Source organism: Telopea speciosissima, chromosome 2, assembly GCF_018873765.1.
Source record: "Telopea speciosissima isolate NSW1024214 ecotype Mountain lineage chromosome 2, Tspe_v1, whole genome shotgun sequence".
In the NCBI taxonomy this organism is placed as follows: Eukaryota; Viridiplantae; Streptophyta; class Magnoliopsida; order Proteales; family Proteaceae; genus Telopea; species Telopea speciosissima.
This window is the reverse complement of record NC_057917.1, coordinates 44,586,295-44,604,259: the sequence shown is the minus strand read 5'-3', so window position 1 is coordinate 44,604,259 and position 17,965 is coordinate 44,586,295. Positions and strand designations below refer to the sequence as shown.

At 39.5% G+C, this 17,965-nt stretch overlaps 1 protein-coding gene across 1 annotated transcript in view; it reads left to right on the top strand.

Moving 5' to 3' along the window:
• The window catches only part of LOC122652277 (D-lactate dehydrogenase [cytochrome], mitochondrial-like), a 177,774-nt gene that overhangs the window by 36,011 nt on the left and 123,798 nt on the right, over positions 1 to 17,965 (top strand). The window lies entirely within an intron of this gene.

Here is a 17,965-nt window from a genome sequence, read left to right as displayed (position 1 = left end):
TGAAATATCACTTAAACTTCTCTTATTACTGATGTTACCTCTATTATTTAAAATGTTTCCGCTGCCTCTTATTACTGTATTTGTGAGATATGTTTGTAAATGGAGTACTGCACTTGCGATCCTTGGGGGATTGGTTGGATGTTAGAGACATCCAGTCACACTTGGCCCTTATGAACCAGGCCGGGGTGTGACATTTAAGTGGTATCAGAGCGATCGTGCTCTACTCCTATTTACAATAAAAAATCACAGTACAACAGCTCTTTGGACTCGTTGATTTGAAGGTGAGTCCAGTTTAGGGTGAAATAAAAACTACAATTAAAAGCTACAAACTGAGATAAAAATTTGATTGTAAAACACAAGTGATGTGAAATTAAAAAAAATAAACTAAAGCTTTATATATAACCAAGTTGTTAGTTACAAAAGTTTTCAGCACCCGGTGCTGAATTGGTTACAACTTCTTACAGACTTAAAAGAAAAAGTACGAGGTCCTACAATGAACAACTGAAAGTTAAAGACTAAACTAAGAAGAATGCCATCTCTACTGCTGTGGTGGTGGTGGTGGTCCCTGCCTAGAGAAGAAGGATCTCCACTGACCCAACTCAGTCACCACTGCCTGGACACAGCTGCTAACATGAGTGAAGTCTCTCCTCATGCCCTCAAATCCTTGTGCCATGGATCTCTCTAAGCCCTCGAACCGGCTAAAGAGCTGTCCCCAGGGAGTACCGTCTGCAGGAATAGCTCGGACAGTAGAGGATGAAGCACCCGCATGATCATATGATGCTATACGCCGTGGAGGTATGGGTATATCTCTGTGTACCCCTACATGGTATCTCTCTGCAGCCTCCTCTGCATCAATAGTTTGTCCCATATCAGCGCAGTCGGGATGACCAAGCTCTGGAGAAAAAGGTGGAAGCTCTATGCTCCTCTTCATGAGAGTAATCTGGTTGATGCTCACTGTCTTTCCTGTCGAGGTTTCTTCATTCCTTAGGTTAACAACAAACCTAGGAAAGATCCTCGAAAGCAGCCTTCTAAACAATAGGTTCCCACACCTTGGGTTATCATGCAAGTGTGCCATAGTACGCATGATGGCGTAGGACAAGTAGATCTGGTATCCTGTGTAAAGGCAATAGGTGGTGAGAACCTGCATAGAAAAGAGCTCGGTGCGGTTGCCCGATTTCGGGAGACGATATGGCCATAGATCCTCGAGAGCACCCGAGCAGAAGGGATGAAATCCAACTTTGACATGACTCTCTCTTAAGAAGTTCCGTTGGTGAGCACAGAAAACAGCCACCGTATCTCCACAAGAGAGAGGAACTCCGTTGTCTCAGACCTTAGAGAGCAGTACCTCCATTCCCCTTCATTGGATATCTCTGACAGTTGGGCCAGCTGCCCGATATTGAAAGAAATTTCTCTGCCTTCCACATAGCTGCTCACAATGAAGTCACCCCCCTCATGCCTATAAGCAAGGTTACTGTAGAAGAACCGAACAAGGCAAGGATAACAATGACGCTCCGGCTGAATCATTGGTAGCCAACCTTGGTTCTCGAACATTTCTTGGACCTTGAAAGGAGTCAAGTCCGCAAAAACCACCCCGCGCTCTTCCTCCACAGATCTGCCCATAAAATGTTCTCCGTATCTGATTTCCTCCTGTACATTTCGGAAGAACAGTGGCTCAAAATCAGCTTCTATGTTAACAGCCCCTCTTCCTCTACCACCCCTCCCTCGACCACCTTTACCTCAGGCTGCAGCCATTTATAAGTAAATGCTGCATATAGGAAAAGGAAATAAATATAAGTACTTAATAATAAGAGACTTGGAATACATATAAGACAACAACCCTATACGTAGACAAGTAATGTAGGACAGCAAGCTTGCATAGTAAACGAGAGTTGATAACTTAGGGAGTGTAGGGCTTAGGATGGAATGGATAAATACACATAATGAAACACTAAGGAGTCTTAGTAAACCTAATGGAGTCCAAGAAATTCGAAATTGGTTGGAAAATTTCTAAGAACCATACAAACATTTATACGAACATCTGATATGCATAACTTATTACACACATTAGAAGAAGATATAATAGGTATAAGAAAGTTAATGATAGGGGCAATAATAGGAAAGAAAAGTGGAAGAATAATGCTACATTGCTTAGAATAAGTAAACAAAAGAAGAAGAATAAGAGAAAGCTAGACAAATGGGAACTCATCTCACAAATGATACAAGGGGGTTTAGTGAAGATAAAAACATATATAGACTTTAACAAAGATCAAATGGGACTGCCAAATAATGCACAATAAAAATCTTTAAAACAAACCATACGGAATTAACCTAATTTCATGGAAAGTGCATTGGAACTAGACCAAAGAAAGTACAGCGCAATAGGTGATTGAATCCCTTATGAAAGTAACCCAAGAAGCCATAGGAGATGTGTAGAAGCGAATAATTAACAATTCATATCATTAGGCTAGACGTACCTAAGGCCTAGGATCCATTGAAACCCCAGTCAAATTTAAAGTAACCTAAAGTATTAGAAGGAGAACTTCCTAGATAAGAAGAAATTTCACATAAGAAAGCTTATGAGCAATCCAAGTATTGAAAGGCATAAGAAGATTTAGGGATTTCAAAAAAAAAATGATGAAAGACCTAGGAATAGTAGTTTAGGCATCCTGCCAAACACCTTACAAGCGTTAGAATAATGAGCTCTTCTTAAAATTTTTGAATTCCTTCACTTAAAACATAATGCAATAAAAGCCAAGAACAACTGAGAACAGAAAGAAGCTGGAACTGAAGGATGTGGCAAAACTTTGCTCAACAATAGGTATGAGTGGAGTAATGGGTCACCGAATGTCCCCTCCGTTTGGTAGTGAACACCAGGGGTCCCATCAATATTCCAATTCATCCTACAGTCGAGTTAGGTAATGCAAAACCAGAAGTGAAAGTGGTCATAAGGAAAAACCTATAAGCAAGAATTGTACAGACTTATACACTACAACCCAAACCTCGGAAATATTGATAAAAATATAATGATCGAATTACATGAAAATATCATGAACAAAATGGAATTTAAATAAAAGAAGAATAGAAACGAACACTAAGGAATAAGAAGAACAAAAATAATGATAATAATAATAATAAGAAAAAGAATGAGAATATTTTCTTTGGATTTTTAGGTTTAGATATTTACTTTGTCGATATGGTGAGTGAGCCTTGTAATGGATTGTTCCCATGTTACCTTGGATACTCTAGGACCCCCCCTCTTGTATATTCTTTTGTGTTTAGAGAAAGAATAGGAGAGTTTGGAAATGGGAATAGTGTCTTTGGTCAGTTTAAAATACTATCTGACCCAAAACCGGTCGACAAAAGCCATCGACCAGTAGATCGTACGGTATCCAAAACAGACGACAACTTAAGAGCGTAAGTCATGATGCAATTGAAGTAACCTCAACTGTTCAGATTACCAGGTGCATCAATTTCGAGGACGAAATTTTTATAAGGTTTGGGGAATGTGAAACCCGCAATAAATTTGAACTTTTGGGATATGTGCGGTTTCAGGTTCTGGTTCAATGCCCATGCTAGCCATCTACCTTGGCCTTAAATGAGTCTGAGGTGTCTAGCGGAAGACAACACATAAGCTGGGCATGCTGGATTGATGGCTTGCGGAGCCTTTCTCTGTCTTAGGCCGAGTGCCAGGTGAGAATCTTCCCAACTTGCTCTTCTGGAGTCGGAGGACCCCGATGGAACCCCGCACCTAAGCTACCTGTGTCAGATCTGCTGGCTGGACAGCTTGCAGAACCTTTCCCTCAATTAAAACCATTGTACGGACGAAATTACTTGTATTTTATAGTGTATCATGCGACCAATTAGAGTTTATAGGGGTAGTTTGGTAAATTACCTCTGTGGGACCCACATTCCCGGTGGGGAATCCTATTTCCAATAGTTACCCGCACCTGGATTACCCCTGATGTCATATGACATCATTTTATAGTTAAAAGAACTAATTATGTACGAAATTCTAACAAGAATAAGTTTTAGTAATTAATTAGGAAAAACTAATTCTAGCTTTAATTAGGCAAGCAGCCCTTTACTTAAGCACTATCTATATATAAGTTATTTCACTATTCATAAATCACAAAACATAAAACCAAATTGGGCAAAACCGATCCAGCCTTGGGAAGCTTAGAAAAGAAGGAGAAAAGAGAAGAAGAAGAAGGGAAGAGAGGGCTATCCCATGGGGCTTTGATCTTCTACCTGAAATTGGAGCTTTGAAGTTCAATTGCACACCCTGCTGCACATTCCATAGCTGATTATAGACTGTTCTCACTGCTGATTTCAGGTAAACCTTGAAGATCCCTGCTGCTCCCATCTCTTTCTTCTCTAGTTTCAGCCTAAACTCATTTCTGCCATTAAAGCTTAGGAACCAAGCTTTATTAACTAAATTATGCGCAATTAAATTCTGTTTTGAACCAATTAGTGGTTCAGATGTGGCTGTGACCTGAAATCCCCATCTTAGGAACCCAATTCTTGGCTGAATTGCCTAATTCATGGAACCCTAAATGTGTAATTGGAATTAATTAACAAAAATCCCCAAATTGGAACCAAAATTCTGAAATTGATTCCCTATTTGGATGATCCATCTTAGAATAGGCCTAGAACACCAAATTGGACCCAATGGTGGTTCAGACATGAAATTAGGATGTGAATTATATGCTGTCCTCTTCCTCATCTTCTCTATTCTCTTGTCCCTATTTGGGTTCTAAACCCATTTCAGCCATTAAACCATAGATTAATAGGTTTAATTAGCCAAATCCTATGATTTAACCCTGATTTGGACCAAATTATGGTTCAGGTGTTGTTGTAACTTGTGTATTACATGTTACATACCAAATTACAGCTGAATTATACATTCCATTAAACCCTAGGATGGTAATTTGGGTTTATTTGGCCAAACCCCCAAATTTAATATGTTTTCGAAATTAACCATCAATTTATATTGACCCACCTTAGAAATTGTCGAAAAAGTGAAATAGGACCCATGCATGCCAAGATCCAGGGCCTACAACAAAACCCCCAATTCTGCCCTCTGAATCCGATCCAATATTTTTGGGCCAAAATGCCCCTCAATGCTTGGGTTTGACCTGAGCTTACTTCTGACCCTAATATGTGACATTTTGTTCTATTTTAGGACTGTTCTAGCCTGTCTTTGACTGTTTCTGTCTAGATTGCTGGAGTTTTACTGCCTTAGGCTAGTCAATCATATCAGGTAAGGGGATTTTGACTTAATTTCAGTGTGTTTGTTGTATTAATTTCTATTTGTTAATATTGTCATGTCATGCATCATAATAATACTTTGATCATATAGTTTTATAGCTTTTTTTTTCTGTGCATTAGATGATACATGTTATTAGGACGCATTACATGATGCATATGCATGAAATTACTTATGTTCTTGAATTGATGTTGTTATTACTATTACTGGACAGAATTACCTTACTATCTTATATTGATTCATATGCCATCATGTTAGTATGCATATGATTAGGATTATCATGAACCTAAATGCTACGACCCTTGCCAACAGGGGTAAAGGTGTTGGATAACCCGTGGCAGGCCTGAAGGGTTAATACTTGAATGTCATTCACTGTCCCAGGTCTGATGAGTACATACCGCAATGGGAACAACAGTAGGGTTAGCACTGGGGGTTCGTCGGAGTCTGATGTGTATATTTCGGAACTGGCGGGTCCCCACCGTAGTAGAGTGGTATTCTTGGGAAGACCGATAAGTTCATTCCGTGACTGGGAATATCATACCTACTACAGTAGCATTTATACCTCATGAGACCTAGACATTGATGTTAGTAGCATTCTTAGATATAGGTCATGCATCATGGACTATATGCTTGTGTTTGCATGTTTCCTTTGCTGGGCTCAGTGGAGCTCAGTCCTGTGGATATCCTTATTTTTCAGATGACTTGGTTATTTCTGGTGGTGGAGTTGCAGCGCTGGAGTGTGAAGTGTACGATACTTCGTGCGCATGTGATGATTGCGCATTCTCTTGATCTTGGTCTGACAGTTCAGGCTATTTCCCCACTCTTTTATGCTTATAAACACTTTGTATAGTTATAGTATAGTTCCTTGTATAGTTTATCTTGTGAGACTTTTGGGAAATGTATAGTTGTATCACAAGCTTTATCTTTAATATAAATGAAATATCACTTAGACTTCTCTTATTACTGATGTTACCTCTATTATTTAAATTGTTTTCGCTGCCTCTGATTACTGTATTTGTGGGTGTAAATGGAGTACTGCACTTGCGATCCTTGGGGGATTGGTTGAATGTTAGAGACATGCAGTCACACTTGGCCCTTATGAACTTGGCGGGGGTGTGACAAATTCTCTGCCGAACCCCCATACAACACCCACCATTCAGCTACATTACAACAAAAGAGACATGTTATATTCATTTCAAAAGTTTTAATACATACATAAGTTAAAAAATAAGATATTGAATTGAGTAATGACTAATGAGTACCGGCATCATCGCGTTTCCGGCCTTGCTCTGCTGCATCGGTTCCAAAACTCCTCAATGTATCCCTAAATCTTTAACTATAATCATTTGGAAAATATATAAAATTGCTAATGACTCATTACTATTTAGTATTTATTGAGGTAATTCCAAATGAATTATAACTTAAAAGACTCACCTCATTGTTACATATAGCTTTTAATTTATTATTCGGCTCCAACTTGGCAACTACTTGTTTTACTGCTTCATTAAGATTACTATTCAACTCAGGCCTATGATGGTATTGGTACTTGGGGTTGAAATAGTATGCTGAAATTGACATTACATATTGTAAATGCCTTAATAGTTAGTAATATATCTTTCAAATTAACTTTAAAATATGTAATTGCATAAAAAACAAACTACACTCACCATCCTTTATGCAGTGGATGCATAAGTTTATTTCTTAGCGCTCTTTGATAATTTTGAGAAAGTGTTTGCTACCTCGTGGATTCGCATTGTAAACACATTCATTCATCAAGTCTATGACAACATATTGATGTGGCATAGTTGGTCCCTTGAGAGCAGAATCAACTATATGCAAAACCTTGACCACTGGGTCCAAAAGTTGTACTACTTTGTGCAATTTTGACCAAAAGTCATCTGATGAAATGGGAGGTTGTGCTTCCCTATCACCATGGGTATTGGACCCATTCCCGTTAAACCAGTCTTCAGAAGCAAACATAGATTTAAGTCAGGACTTCTTGGTCTCTATACTCTTGAGTGCACTGTAGTTGGTGGCAAATCTAGTTATGCCCGGCCTCACTAAGTCACCCCTACACTTCTCCCTCAAGAGGTTCAATGCAAACCCATGGTTGTAGACAAAGTTGGTCATTTGTCTTGCCTTTTCCACAACATGTTGTACCAATTTGATCTTTCCCATATCCTTTAACATGAGCTCTATACAATGGGTAGCACAAGGAGTCCAAAATAGCCGGTACTTACTGTTTTGCATTAACTTCTCACCGATACTCTTGTAGTTGCTTCCGTTGTCTGTTACAATCTGGACAACGTTCCCCACTCCTACATCATCTACCACTTCCTTCAACAGTTTGTAGATATATTTGCATCATTTTTCTCCTTGGATGCATCAACAGACTTGAGAAAGATTGTCCTCCCATCACAATACACCATAAAGTTGATGAAGGACTTTCTTGTAGAACCAGTCCAACCATCACACATTATGGTCACCCCATAGCTCTCCCACATCCCCCTCATTTCATTGATATATTCTTAAGGCTCTCTCTTCTGTTGGGGCAAATACACATTCATGATCTCATGTGGGGTGGCCCCTTATACCTTGGGCAGCCTCAACCATAGTTGTCATGGCGTCGCCATGGCGTCCTGGCGCTGGGAGAGGTGGCATATCGAGCTACGCCATGGTGGATGTAAATATATTGTTCGATATGGCTTCCATGGCATCGCCATGGACGCCATACCACGATATGTTGGCATATCGGTCGATATTTGTACATATAAAAGTTAGATTTAAAATATATTTTTTTAAATCATTTAATAGCTTAGATGCTTTTTTATTAATGTCTATTGGAGGTGTAACTTAAAAGTATACACCTGCAATACACATTATCAATTTATCAACAATAAACATATTACCATAATAATTTGGGGGAAATCGAAATCGCAAAAGGCTAAACGCCTAAAGAGTTCGAGACTTCAAGGTTCTCCTCAAAGAGTCGAGACGGAGGAAGTGAGGAAGAGTTCGTGAGAGTTGCGACGAGATTCCGGCAAGCTTCCTGCAACTCTCGGCAGCAGTTCTTCACTCCTTCGAAGTAACGAACATTTCCAGCAAGTCAGCAACCTCCAGGACTCCGTTCCGGTAAGTTTTTATTATTTTGTAATTTGTATTTTTGTTTAAATTGGTTCTTCTTCCTCCTCCCAGTCCTCTGCAACTCGATTTTTGAGTTTGGTTCTTCTCCTCCCAACAGTCCTCTTCTTCTTCTTCTAATCTTAACTTCTTCTTCTTCAGTTCTTCTCCTCCCAGCCAGTAGTAGTAGTATCGTTTTTTTTTTTTTTTTTTTTTTTTCCCTTCTTGTCTTGCACAGCCACACATACGCATTCAGTGTTACACACAGAGACAGGAGAGAGTTGAGAGACAAGGGGGTAGTAGTCCTCTCGGTTTTTTATTTTTATTTTTCTCTTTTCTTCTTCGCAAGTCGCAACTACTTGTACAGTGGGAGATAGTCGAGAGAGAGGGGGGCCTCTTGGTTTTTTTTTTTCTCTTCTTCGCAACCTCTTTGTTCAGTCTCTGTGAACAGAGACTCAGGGAGATAGTCGAGACTCGAGAGACAGAGGAGAGCCTCTCGGTTTTTTTTTTTTTTTTTTTTTTTTTTTTTCTTCTTCGCAACTGCTTGAACAGGGAGATAGTCGAGAGACAGAGGGGGGGGGGAGGGATTTATTCCAGTTACAGCCACAATACTCTGTTTTTTTTTTCTTTTTTCTTTTTCTTGCCTTGCAGTTGCAGGCTTGCTTACAGCAGACCTCTCAGTTTTTTTTTTTTTTCCTTTTTTCTTCTTGTTGCCTTGCACTTGCAGCCTTGCAGGCTTGCACACAACCTCTCGGTTTTGAGCTTTTCCGCTTCTTGCCTTGCAGTTGCAGGCTTCCACATAGATAGAGAATGAGAGGTGTTTTATTTTTTTCTTCTTCTTGCCCTGCACACAGCCACACACAACAGCCGCACATATTCAACTCCATTAGTCCATAATTCAGTTTTTTTTTTTCCCCCCTTCAACTTAATGTTATAGCAAAAAAACCAATACTTTGATAGTTTGATTTTGTGTTTTAGTTCAGCCTAAAAACCAGTTTAATTGTTATTTTTGTTTTGTGACTTTTGTAGTCTCTTTCATAGTAGAACTAATGGATGGTTCTACACAAATTAGTAGTGGGGGTGAAAATATTGGAAGTACTGGAGCTACTCCAGGATATGATCCAAGCAAAGACCCAGTGGCATAGTATATTAGTAGTAGTGTAGTACACTTTCATGTTGATTTTTGATGTTATAGAACATATATTATAGCATACTCAATGACATTAAAAATAGAGGAAATAAAAAATTAAACATGGTCGACATGCTCGCCATGGCAACGCCATGGCGGGCGACATGTCGATATATCGACATGACACCCTTCCACCGACTTGGATCGCCGTGACGCCGTGACAACTATGGCCTCAACAATGGAATCTATCATAGTCTTTTGAAAGGGGCCTTGTGTTGTGTTTGCTTGGATGGTATTGTATAACATCCAATTAGCTATAGATACCTTCACCATCCCCTTCAGATTTTTCCATGCTCCCTTGATTTTTGGTTGCTTGTTGCCTTTCTTTCTGTAAACACCAGGTGCTTGATGAAGTGCTGGGTCATCTCATGGTAGTACTACTGGAGGTGGTGGAGGCGGAGCTGCCCTCGTACTTTGTGATCTCCTAAAGGGATTAGGCAACCCAGGCTGCCTACCACCTGCTCTAGATGTACTTGCTCCTCCACTACCACTAGCACCAGCTCTAGAGGTACTAGCTCCTCCACTACCACCTATTCTCTGTCTCTCCTGATCCTCTTGATAAGTGACTCTACTCATCATCTGTGCTTGTCTCCAATCCCTAGCCTCTCGCTCAGTCTCTATATCATCAGGAATTGTAGAAAACCTAGGACCTATAACCAGTAACCTTAGAGAGAGAAAAGAACAGAGAAAAGAGAGAATGAGAGAATAATTGCTTATATTAATTGATAGGTGGGGAAAGTTACAAGAGACTAAACTAGGCAATGTGGGACTAAAACCCACATAGCCGACTTACACTTAATAACATAAAAAATAAACTAACCCCAAAGGGACCAGAATACCCCCACGGTATTTTGGATTAGATATTCCAACACTCCCCCTCAAGCTGGATTGTACAAATAAGAGAAGGAAAATCTAGCTTGAACTAAATAAAAAAGAACTCCATAATAATGCTAACACTCCCTCTCAAGTTGGCGCATACACAGTACTAATGCCCAACTTGAATAAAATGGGAAAAAAACTAAGTTGCAGCAGAATCCAGTTTGACATATGAATGCAGCTCCCAAATAAACCTTCAAGAACTTGAAAAAATAGATCTTCAAAACTTGGACAGACATGATCAGCCATAGTTATCAAGGCGGGAAGGCGGCCATGGCGTTTTAGATGGTCAAAATTCAAGGCGACACTGCCATGGCGCCCAAGGCGTCCAAGGCGACCAAGGAGCAGAGAAAGTCACGGAACCAGACCTGGTTCGAAGGGAATATCTCAGCAAATAGGGCTTTTTTCAACCTGAAATCTTGGGTAAGACTACGTAATCTGTAGGCCTCACCGCTACCGTGAGAGAAGGAAGCATAGTCACCTTCAACTTTTGGCCACATCCAAAACCAGAAACGAAACTAGACTCGACTTCAAAGAAGAGAATTTCCTCACCTTTGATCTGTTCGATCGTAAATTTCAGGCAAGGCTTCGTAACATGTATGCCTCTCAAGATCACCCAAGGACAGTCCCTGATTTTAGGTATTATGCCGACAAAGTGTGGCTGAAACAAGTTAGGGTGGTAATCTGAGAACCAGACCTGATTTGGTTTCGATTCTCACTGTAGGAGCATTAACAGGAGCCAAGATTCTAGAGTTTAAGTTTCGGCAACTCCATTCAGCAATAAAAGAAATATCCAAAGCAAGCCCTTCAACCTCCAGATGAAAGGATAAACAACAGCAATCGATTTTCGCAATAACCAGAAATCAGCAGCAGGATTCTTCAACTAGAAATCTAGATCAGTAGCAGCCACCGACTCCATCGAACAATTCTTCAAACCAGAAAAGGCCAACAAACAACGGTGGAAGAAAAAAATAGAAATCGAAGAGATGCAGGCACCATCGATTTCAGCTTTTGAAGATAAATAATCGTAGCAGTGGCACACCAAGAACCCTAAACACTGCAGAAATTTTCAAGCCTTCAATGTATAACCTCACGATTTCCGAATAAAAGAATAAACAAGGATGAAACGAGCAGGAATCCTTAGTTCTTCTTTTCTTTCTGTGAACTAGGGTTTTTCCATAAATCGGAGAACCTTGAAACGACTCTCAAAACTGCAAATTTTTAGAGAGAAATTAGTCACTGATTACAACAGCTCTGATACCATGTAGAAAACCTAGGACCTATAACCAGTAACCTTAGAGAGAGAAGAGAAGAGAGAAGAGAAGAGAGAAAAGAAAGAATGAGAGAATAATTGCTTATATTAATTGATAGGTAAGCCTCTCTATTTATAATAGAGGGGAAAGTTACAAGAGACTAAAATAGGCGATGTGGGACTAAAACCCACATAGCCGACTTACACTTAATAACATAAAAAATAAACTAACCTGAAAGGGACCAGAATACCCCCACGATATTCTGGATTACATATTCCAACAGGAATATAGACAGGATCATCACTGTCATCATCATCACCATAATCACCATAATCATAGCCTCCCGCTGTACTCCTCACTGCATCCTCAAGGTCTACCCTTGCCTTCTCCCTTTGAGCCTTCCTCTTACTCCCTCCCTTCATGTACTCAATGATAGCGCTAGATACCTCAACAAGGACCATATGACATGAGACCACTTAGGAGAATTCCTAGCTAGACGTTGTTTGAGTCTAGTGGCACCACCTCCCCAAAACTTCTAGTGATAGTAATTGCATTGTGTTTTTCTTTTGTCCCCATCAATTGGAGTGCCGTGCAACCATGCAATGTCACCCCTAGTGCGCCTGGGTGTTCTCTCCTCCCCCTGGGCCTGGGCTGCTTGCCTCTGGCTCTGTCGTCTACCATGGTCCGCCATAATCGGACTTGTTTACTGTTGCATGAATAAAAGACAATTCATTAATCACTGAAGCACATCAATTCTTTTAGTTTGAGAGCACTAAATAAAGTATATAGTTATTTAGTATTTTCCCCTAACCCTCATATTTTTCTCATATTTAAAAACAATTTTTTAAAATATTTTTCAAATGAATATTGGCCTAGCACAACAAAACCAAAATTAAATCAAATGGGCAGCAATAAAAAATCATGTAGAATTTACTTGTAGATATTTAGTATTTTTCCCCTAACCCTCATATTTTTCTCATATTTAAAAATAATTTTTTAAAATATTTTTCAAATAAATATTGGCCTAGCACAACAAAACTGAAATGATATGAAAATGGGCAGCAATTAAAAAACATGTAGAATTTACTTTTATATTTTTCATTAATTTTAAAACAAAAGCCTCATATTTTTCCCTATTTTTTCCCTATTTTTTGTATTTTTAAATATTTTTCAAAATTTCTGAAAATTAAAATAATTAATTATTTACAGAAAATATTTTCGACACCGTGAGGCCGTAGATTGGCCAATGGTGTCTAACATATATTTAATTGATAACCATACAATGTGCATAACCCCTATTATTTTTAGATTTTTGTTGTAGGAAAATCAAAATTTTGAAGCAGAAAAATAAAAAAATGATATATATACAGAGAAAAATCGACACCGTGAGGTTGTGGATCGGCCTCCGGTGTCTGACATATATTAATTTCATCATAAACAAACAAATATTGATCATGCATTTTTCAAAAAAAAAATAATTTTGAGAAGATAGTTTTACTTGGAAAAGTGGAAAGGCTTCACAGATGTGCTAAGAAGTTGCTTCCGGTGTAGATGCAGCAAGAAGATTCGAAGAACAGACCCAAAGTCACCAATAATGAGCGGAAAATGAGCTTTGGAGACCAAAAACTCGAAAAAGGGGACTGTTGTGAGTTCTTGATCGAAATTTCGATTGAGTCTCACGAAACAGTGTCTATATATAATGCACTTTTTATAAGTTAAAGTCGATATCTCGCGAGATGAGATATTGGCCTGAAATTTCGTGAGACGATCGAAATGTTGTATTTTTTCATATCGAACTTGCGTTTTGTCTCGGACAGGTCGAGATACTTGAAATATTCGATATCTCGACCGAAATTTCGCGAGTTTTAGTACTATGGCTACTGCTTGGTTACCGCCAGTCTTCCGCTTTGGTTCATAGTCTTTCTCCTCTGCTTCATGCTGGAGGTTGGTGGTGAGTTCAAAGTCCTTTATTTATCTCTCTTGTTACCTAAAATACCCCTGCAACACCAATCGTATCTAGCATTCCCATGTGTTATTTCTTTAGTTTCTATCTTTATCCTTATTCTTCTATCTAATCAACTAATGTCCCAACTTTTGATTTTCTTCCAAGTCGATCCCTTATCAATAAATCCTAATACCCTATGTATCCTTTTCCCTTTTGATATACCAAGTACCACCTTGCATATTCTATTTAATTACTATTTTCTGCCATTAACCGTTGTTTATTGCCTTTTGTGTATTTGGACGGGTCTACACGAACCCAATTGGGTATCTTGACCCATTTTTTGCATCACTTGGAGATTGCATTAATTATTTACAGAATTTTCATTGGACTTACAAATTCAATGGTGGAACCGGTCATATCAATTTGGAGTTCCAATTTTTTTTTTTAAAGATTGGCATTGTTGGCACACTCTGGCTGTCTCCCATTGGCTTTACCTTATTTGTCCATGTGTAATGCTACATGTGAGGGGGAGATTGGAGATTATCTTGGTGATTATTGGTGCTTGTGGTTATTGCGTTGCTCAAGAATTATTGGAAATTTGTTTGATTTATCTGGCCATCAACACGATGTTTCTACGTGATTGAAGACTTAATTTGCTTCAATCACTCATTCCTGAAGATTATTTTTATCTATACGTGTCATTTGCTCGTATCCACGGCAACATTAAGAATTTGTGTTTGGTTCAGCAACAGTTCAAACTTTTATCTACTTGGTCATTGGCTCAAGGTTCGAAAACTCGGGTCTCGGAGGCATCTTGGCCCAACCAAAAACCGAGACGAGTCGTGATCTCGGTGAGGTACTGCATTTTTTTTTGACTCGGACCCCTAACTCGCTGGGTTTTACACATATTTTAGGTCTGAAACTTGGTATTCAGCCTATTTTAGGCCATTTAAACACAATGACATGCCCAGATTTCCTAAAAAACAAGTCCAAATATGAGTTTCACTTTGGACCATAGGTTGGTAGGCGGCGAGTCGTAATAAAACAACCTACTCTACACATAATTTAGTAATACATAGCAAATTAGCAATCAAAACATTCAATTTAGTACATATCAATCAAAACATTCAAATAAAAAGTACATTACATCAATCTTCTCTGAATTTGTTACATAAAATGTGATCGAGTAATGAATTCTTCCCCATATTGATCCACAAAGAATTCCCATGTCATAGAATTGCTGAAGTGTTGTGCATAGTGTGACACTGCCTCCATATAAGTGTTGTCATCAACATATACCAAACTCCCTATCCTAGGGTACATGGGAGGCTATTGGTATGAGGTGTGAGATCCACTGCTACTGTCATATTGAGTTTGAGGCGTGTAGGGCTGGTTTGGGATTGGGAATATGTACCCAAAACCTGACCCTGTGCTTTGATTGTCAAACTCAACTGCTGACTGCCGAAACTGACCATAGCCACTATATTCAGACCTGGTGCTCTCCTGGCCATAGTCATAGCCATGATGATGCTGAGATGAATGCCACGACTGATGCTCACTACTAGCATCTATACTCATGCTTCCGAAACTTGCAAGCATGGTGTTCATACTGTTGTCATCATCTTGAGCATGCGAATGTTTGCGACCCTTATTTTTGTTGTATGTTTTAGTGTGGCCATCATGGTTTTGATCTTGAGTGGCATGCGTAAACTGAGACTCACCGGTGAAACGCACAGGGTCCTCTTGCGTTTCCACTTCATACTGGTATTGTTCGCGCATCCCCTCATGACAATCATCATAATAACCACCACCACCACCACCACCATCACCACCATCACCACCATCACCACTGTCATCATCACCACCATCATCATCATCAGCAGGACTTCCTACAGTAGGCTTAAAAGGTCTCGGTGACTCTGAATGTGCACGCCCCTCTTACGACATATAGTCCTCAACATCAGTACCGGTTACAGACACAATGGTGGGGTCGGGTCTACCCCCAGGCTGATCCATATCTGGTGTACCACGATCCCTCACCCACTGGAATAGGGGATCCTCATCATCATCAGAATCCTCCTGGAAAATGCTGGACAGTTCAATAGGTTCTTTGTCATTGACTTCAATTCCTTCACGTGTGTGCCTCATCCTCAATCTCATATTGTAGTACACATACACATGCTACTCCAGTCGTTCGCTACCCAACCTGTTCCGCCTCTTTGAATGTATCAATGAGAATGTACTCTAGTTGCGCTTACATTCGGAGGATGAACAAGTTTGTGAGAGCACTCTCACTGCTACCTTCCTTAGGTTGGGTGAACTTGTACCATAAAGCACCCACCAGTCAGCTGCATTACAAATATAGAATATTAAGAATATGTACATTCTAAAGAGATAAAATTATAATTTATAAATATAATATCATGCCACCTACCAGGGTTTGACTTTTGTCTACCCTCCACTGCAGCTTGTCGACCGAACCTTGCTGAGACCTCTATGAAATATTTGATCTATTTTCATTTTAAATTTCAAACATTGTTGGAGGCATTAGTATTTGCTATTTAGTAATTACATTCATAAACTAACTACCAAAGTACCAAAGTCCCATACTCTCACCTCATCATTGCAGGTAGCTTGTATCTTTGGATTGGGCTCCAACTTCTCAATAACAGCTTGAACTCCCAGTAACAAGTCTGTGTCTAGCCCAAGATCATGGGAGTACTGATACTTTGGATTCAAATAGTATGCTGGTAAAGTAGACATCACAAATATAATTTGTTAGTGACTTAATGCCTTTGGGTTTTGAATATGTAATTGTAATAAAGTTTTAACATTTAAAGTGTAAAGTATGTTGAACTCACCAGCTTTATGCAATGGATGACTCAAGTGCTTCTCCCACCGCTCGTCAATGATGTTAATGTAGGACTTTGAACTTTGAGGTATAGCAGCTCTAACCATTTCCTTCATTTTTTGAATGGCAGCATAAATGTGGGCCAAGGTAGACTTTTTCTCTGTATCAACCATCCTCAGTACTGCCACCACTGGCTCTAATATGACAACCATTTTATGCAAGTCCTTCCAGAATCCGTCACTTGCAATGATCTGTTATGCTGCCCTCCCTTCTTTTGACCTAGAACCTTGCTAACCAAACCATTGTTTACTTGCAAACATTGACCTCAGACCTATCACCTTCGTCTGAAAGCTCTTCAATGCAATGTAATTGGTGGCAAATCGAGTGACACCAGGCCTCACTAAATCTCCATTGCATTTTTCCCTCAACAAGGCTAAAGCATAACCATGGTTATATACAAAATTTGTCACTTGTCTTGTCCTATTTACCACACCCACCACCAAAGTTTTTTCCCCCATATCCTTCAGCATTAAATCAATAGAATGTGCTGCACATAGAGTCCAAAAGAGCTGGATCCTCTTACGTTATAAGAAATCCTAGAGAAGCCACAATTGCGGAATTTGAACCTTGCAAATTTTTTTTGGATCAAATATGTAAATAAATCACGAATATAGTCCAAGTAATAAATGCCCAAGTTTCTTTGGGGTCCCAATTCCAGTAGGCCCCCCATGCCTCATTAGCCCATACTGCTCCCGAAAGAATACTTATGGTTAAAAAGATAAACCCTAGACTAATGACACGATAACTCCCATAATCCAATTGCCGAATCAATTGATACCTGTGAAAATTTCTAAAGGAAAGAAAAAAAGTATTTCGTAAAACCTCTTCTTATTCATCAACTTCTCTCCAGCCTTTTTAAAGTTGGAACCGTTATCTGTTACAATTTGGATAACGTTCTTTGCTCCTACCTCGTCCACCACTTGCTTCAACTCCTTATACAAGTATGATGCATCCTTTACATGCTTTGATGCATCGACAGACTTCAAGAATACAGTCTTCCCATTACAACTCACCATGAAATTTATAATGGATAGTCTAGTAGGTCCAGTCCAACCATCAGCCATAAGAGTAATCCCATATGTCTCCCACATTGGCTTCAAACCATCAATGTACTCTTTCAGCTCCTGTACCTCGTGAGGCAAATATACATTATATAATTCATGTGGTGAAGGCCCCTTCCATCCTTGGCCAGCCCTCCCTGCAGCGTCAAGGAATGCATTATAGTATGTTCCTTGTGCTACATCAGCTGGAATGCCATTGTAAAGCATGAACTTGCTGAAGGCTTTCCGTGCTTCCTCTTGTTTACCACCAAACATTTGCGGAATGGTTGGCTGGTAGGCATCTTGTTGCCTAAAAATTGTTGGATCCTGCTCAAAAATGGGATCTGGAGAATGTGCTTGTGGTC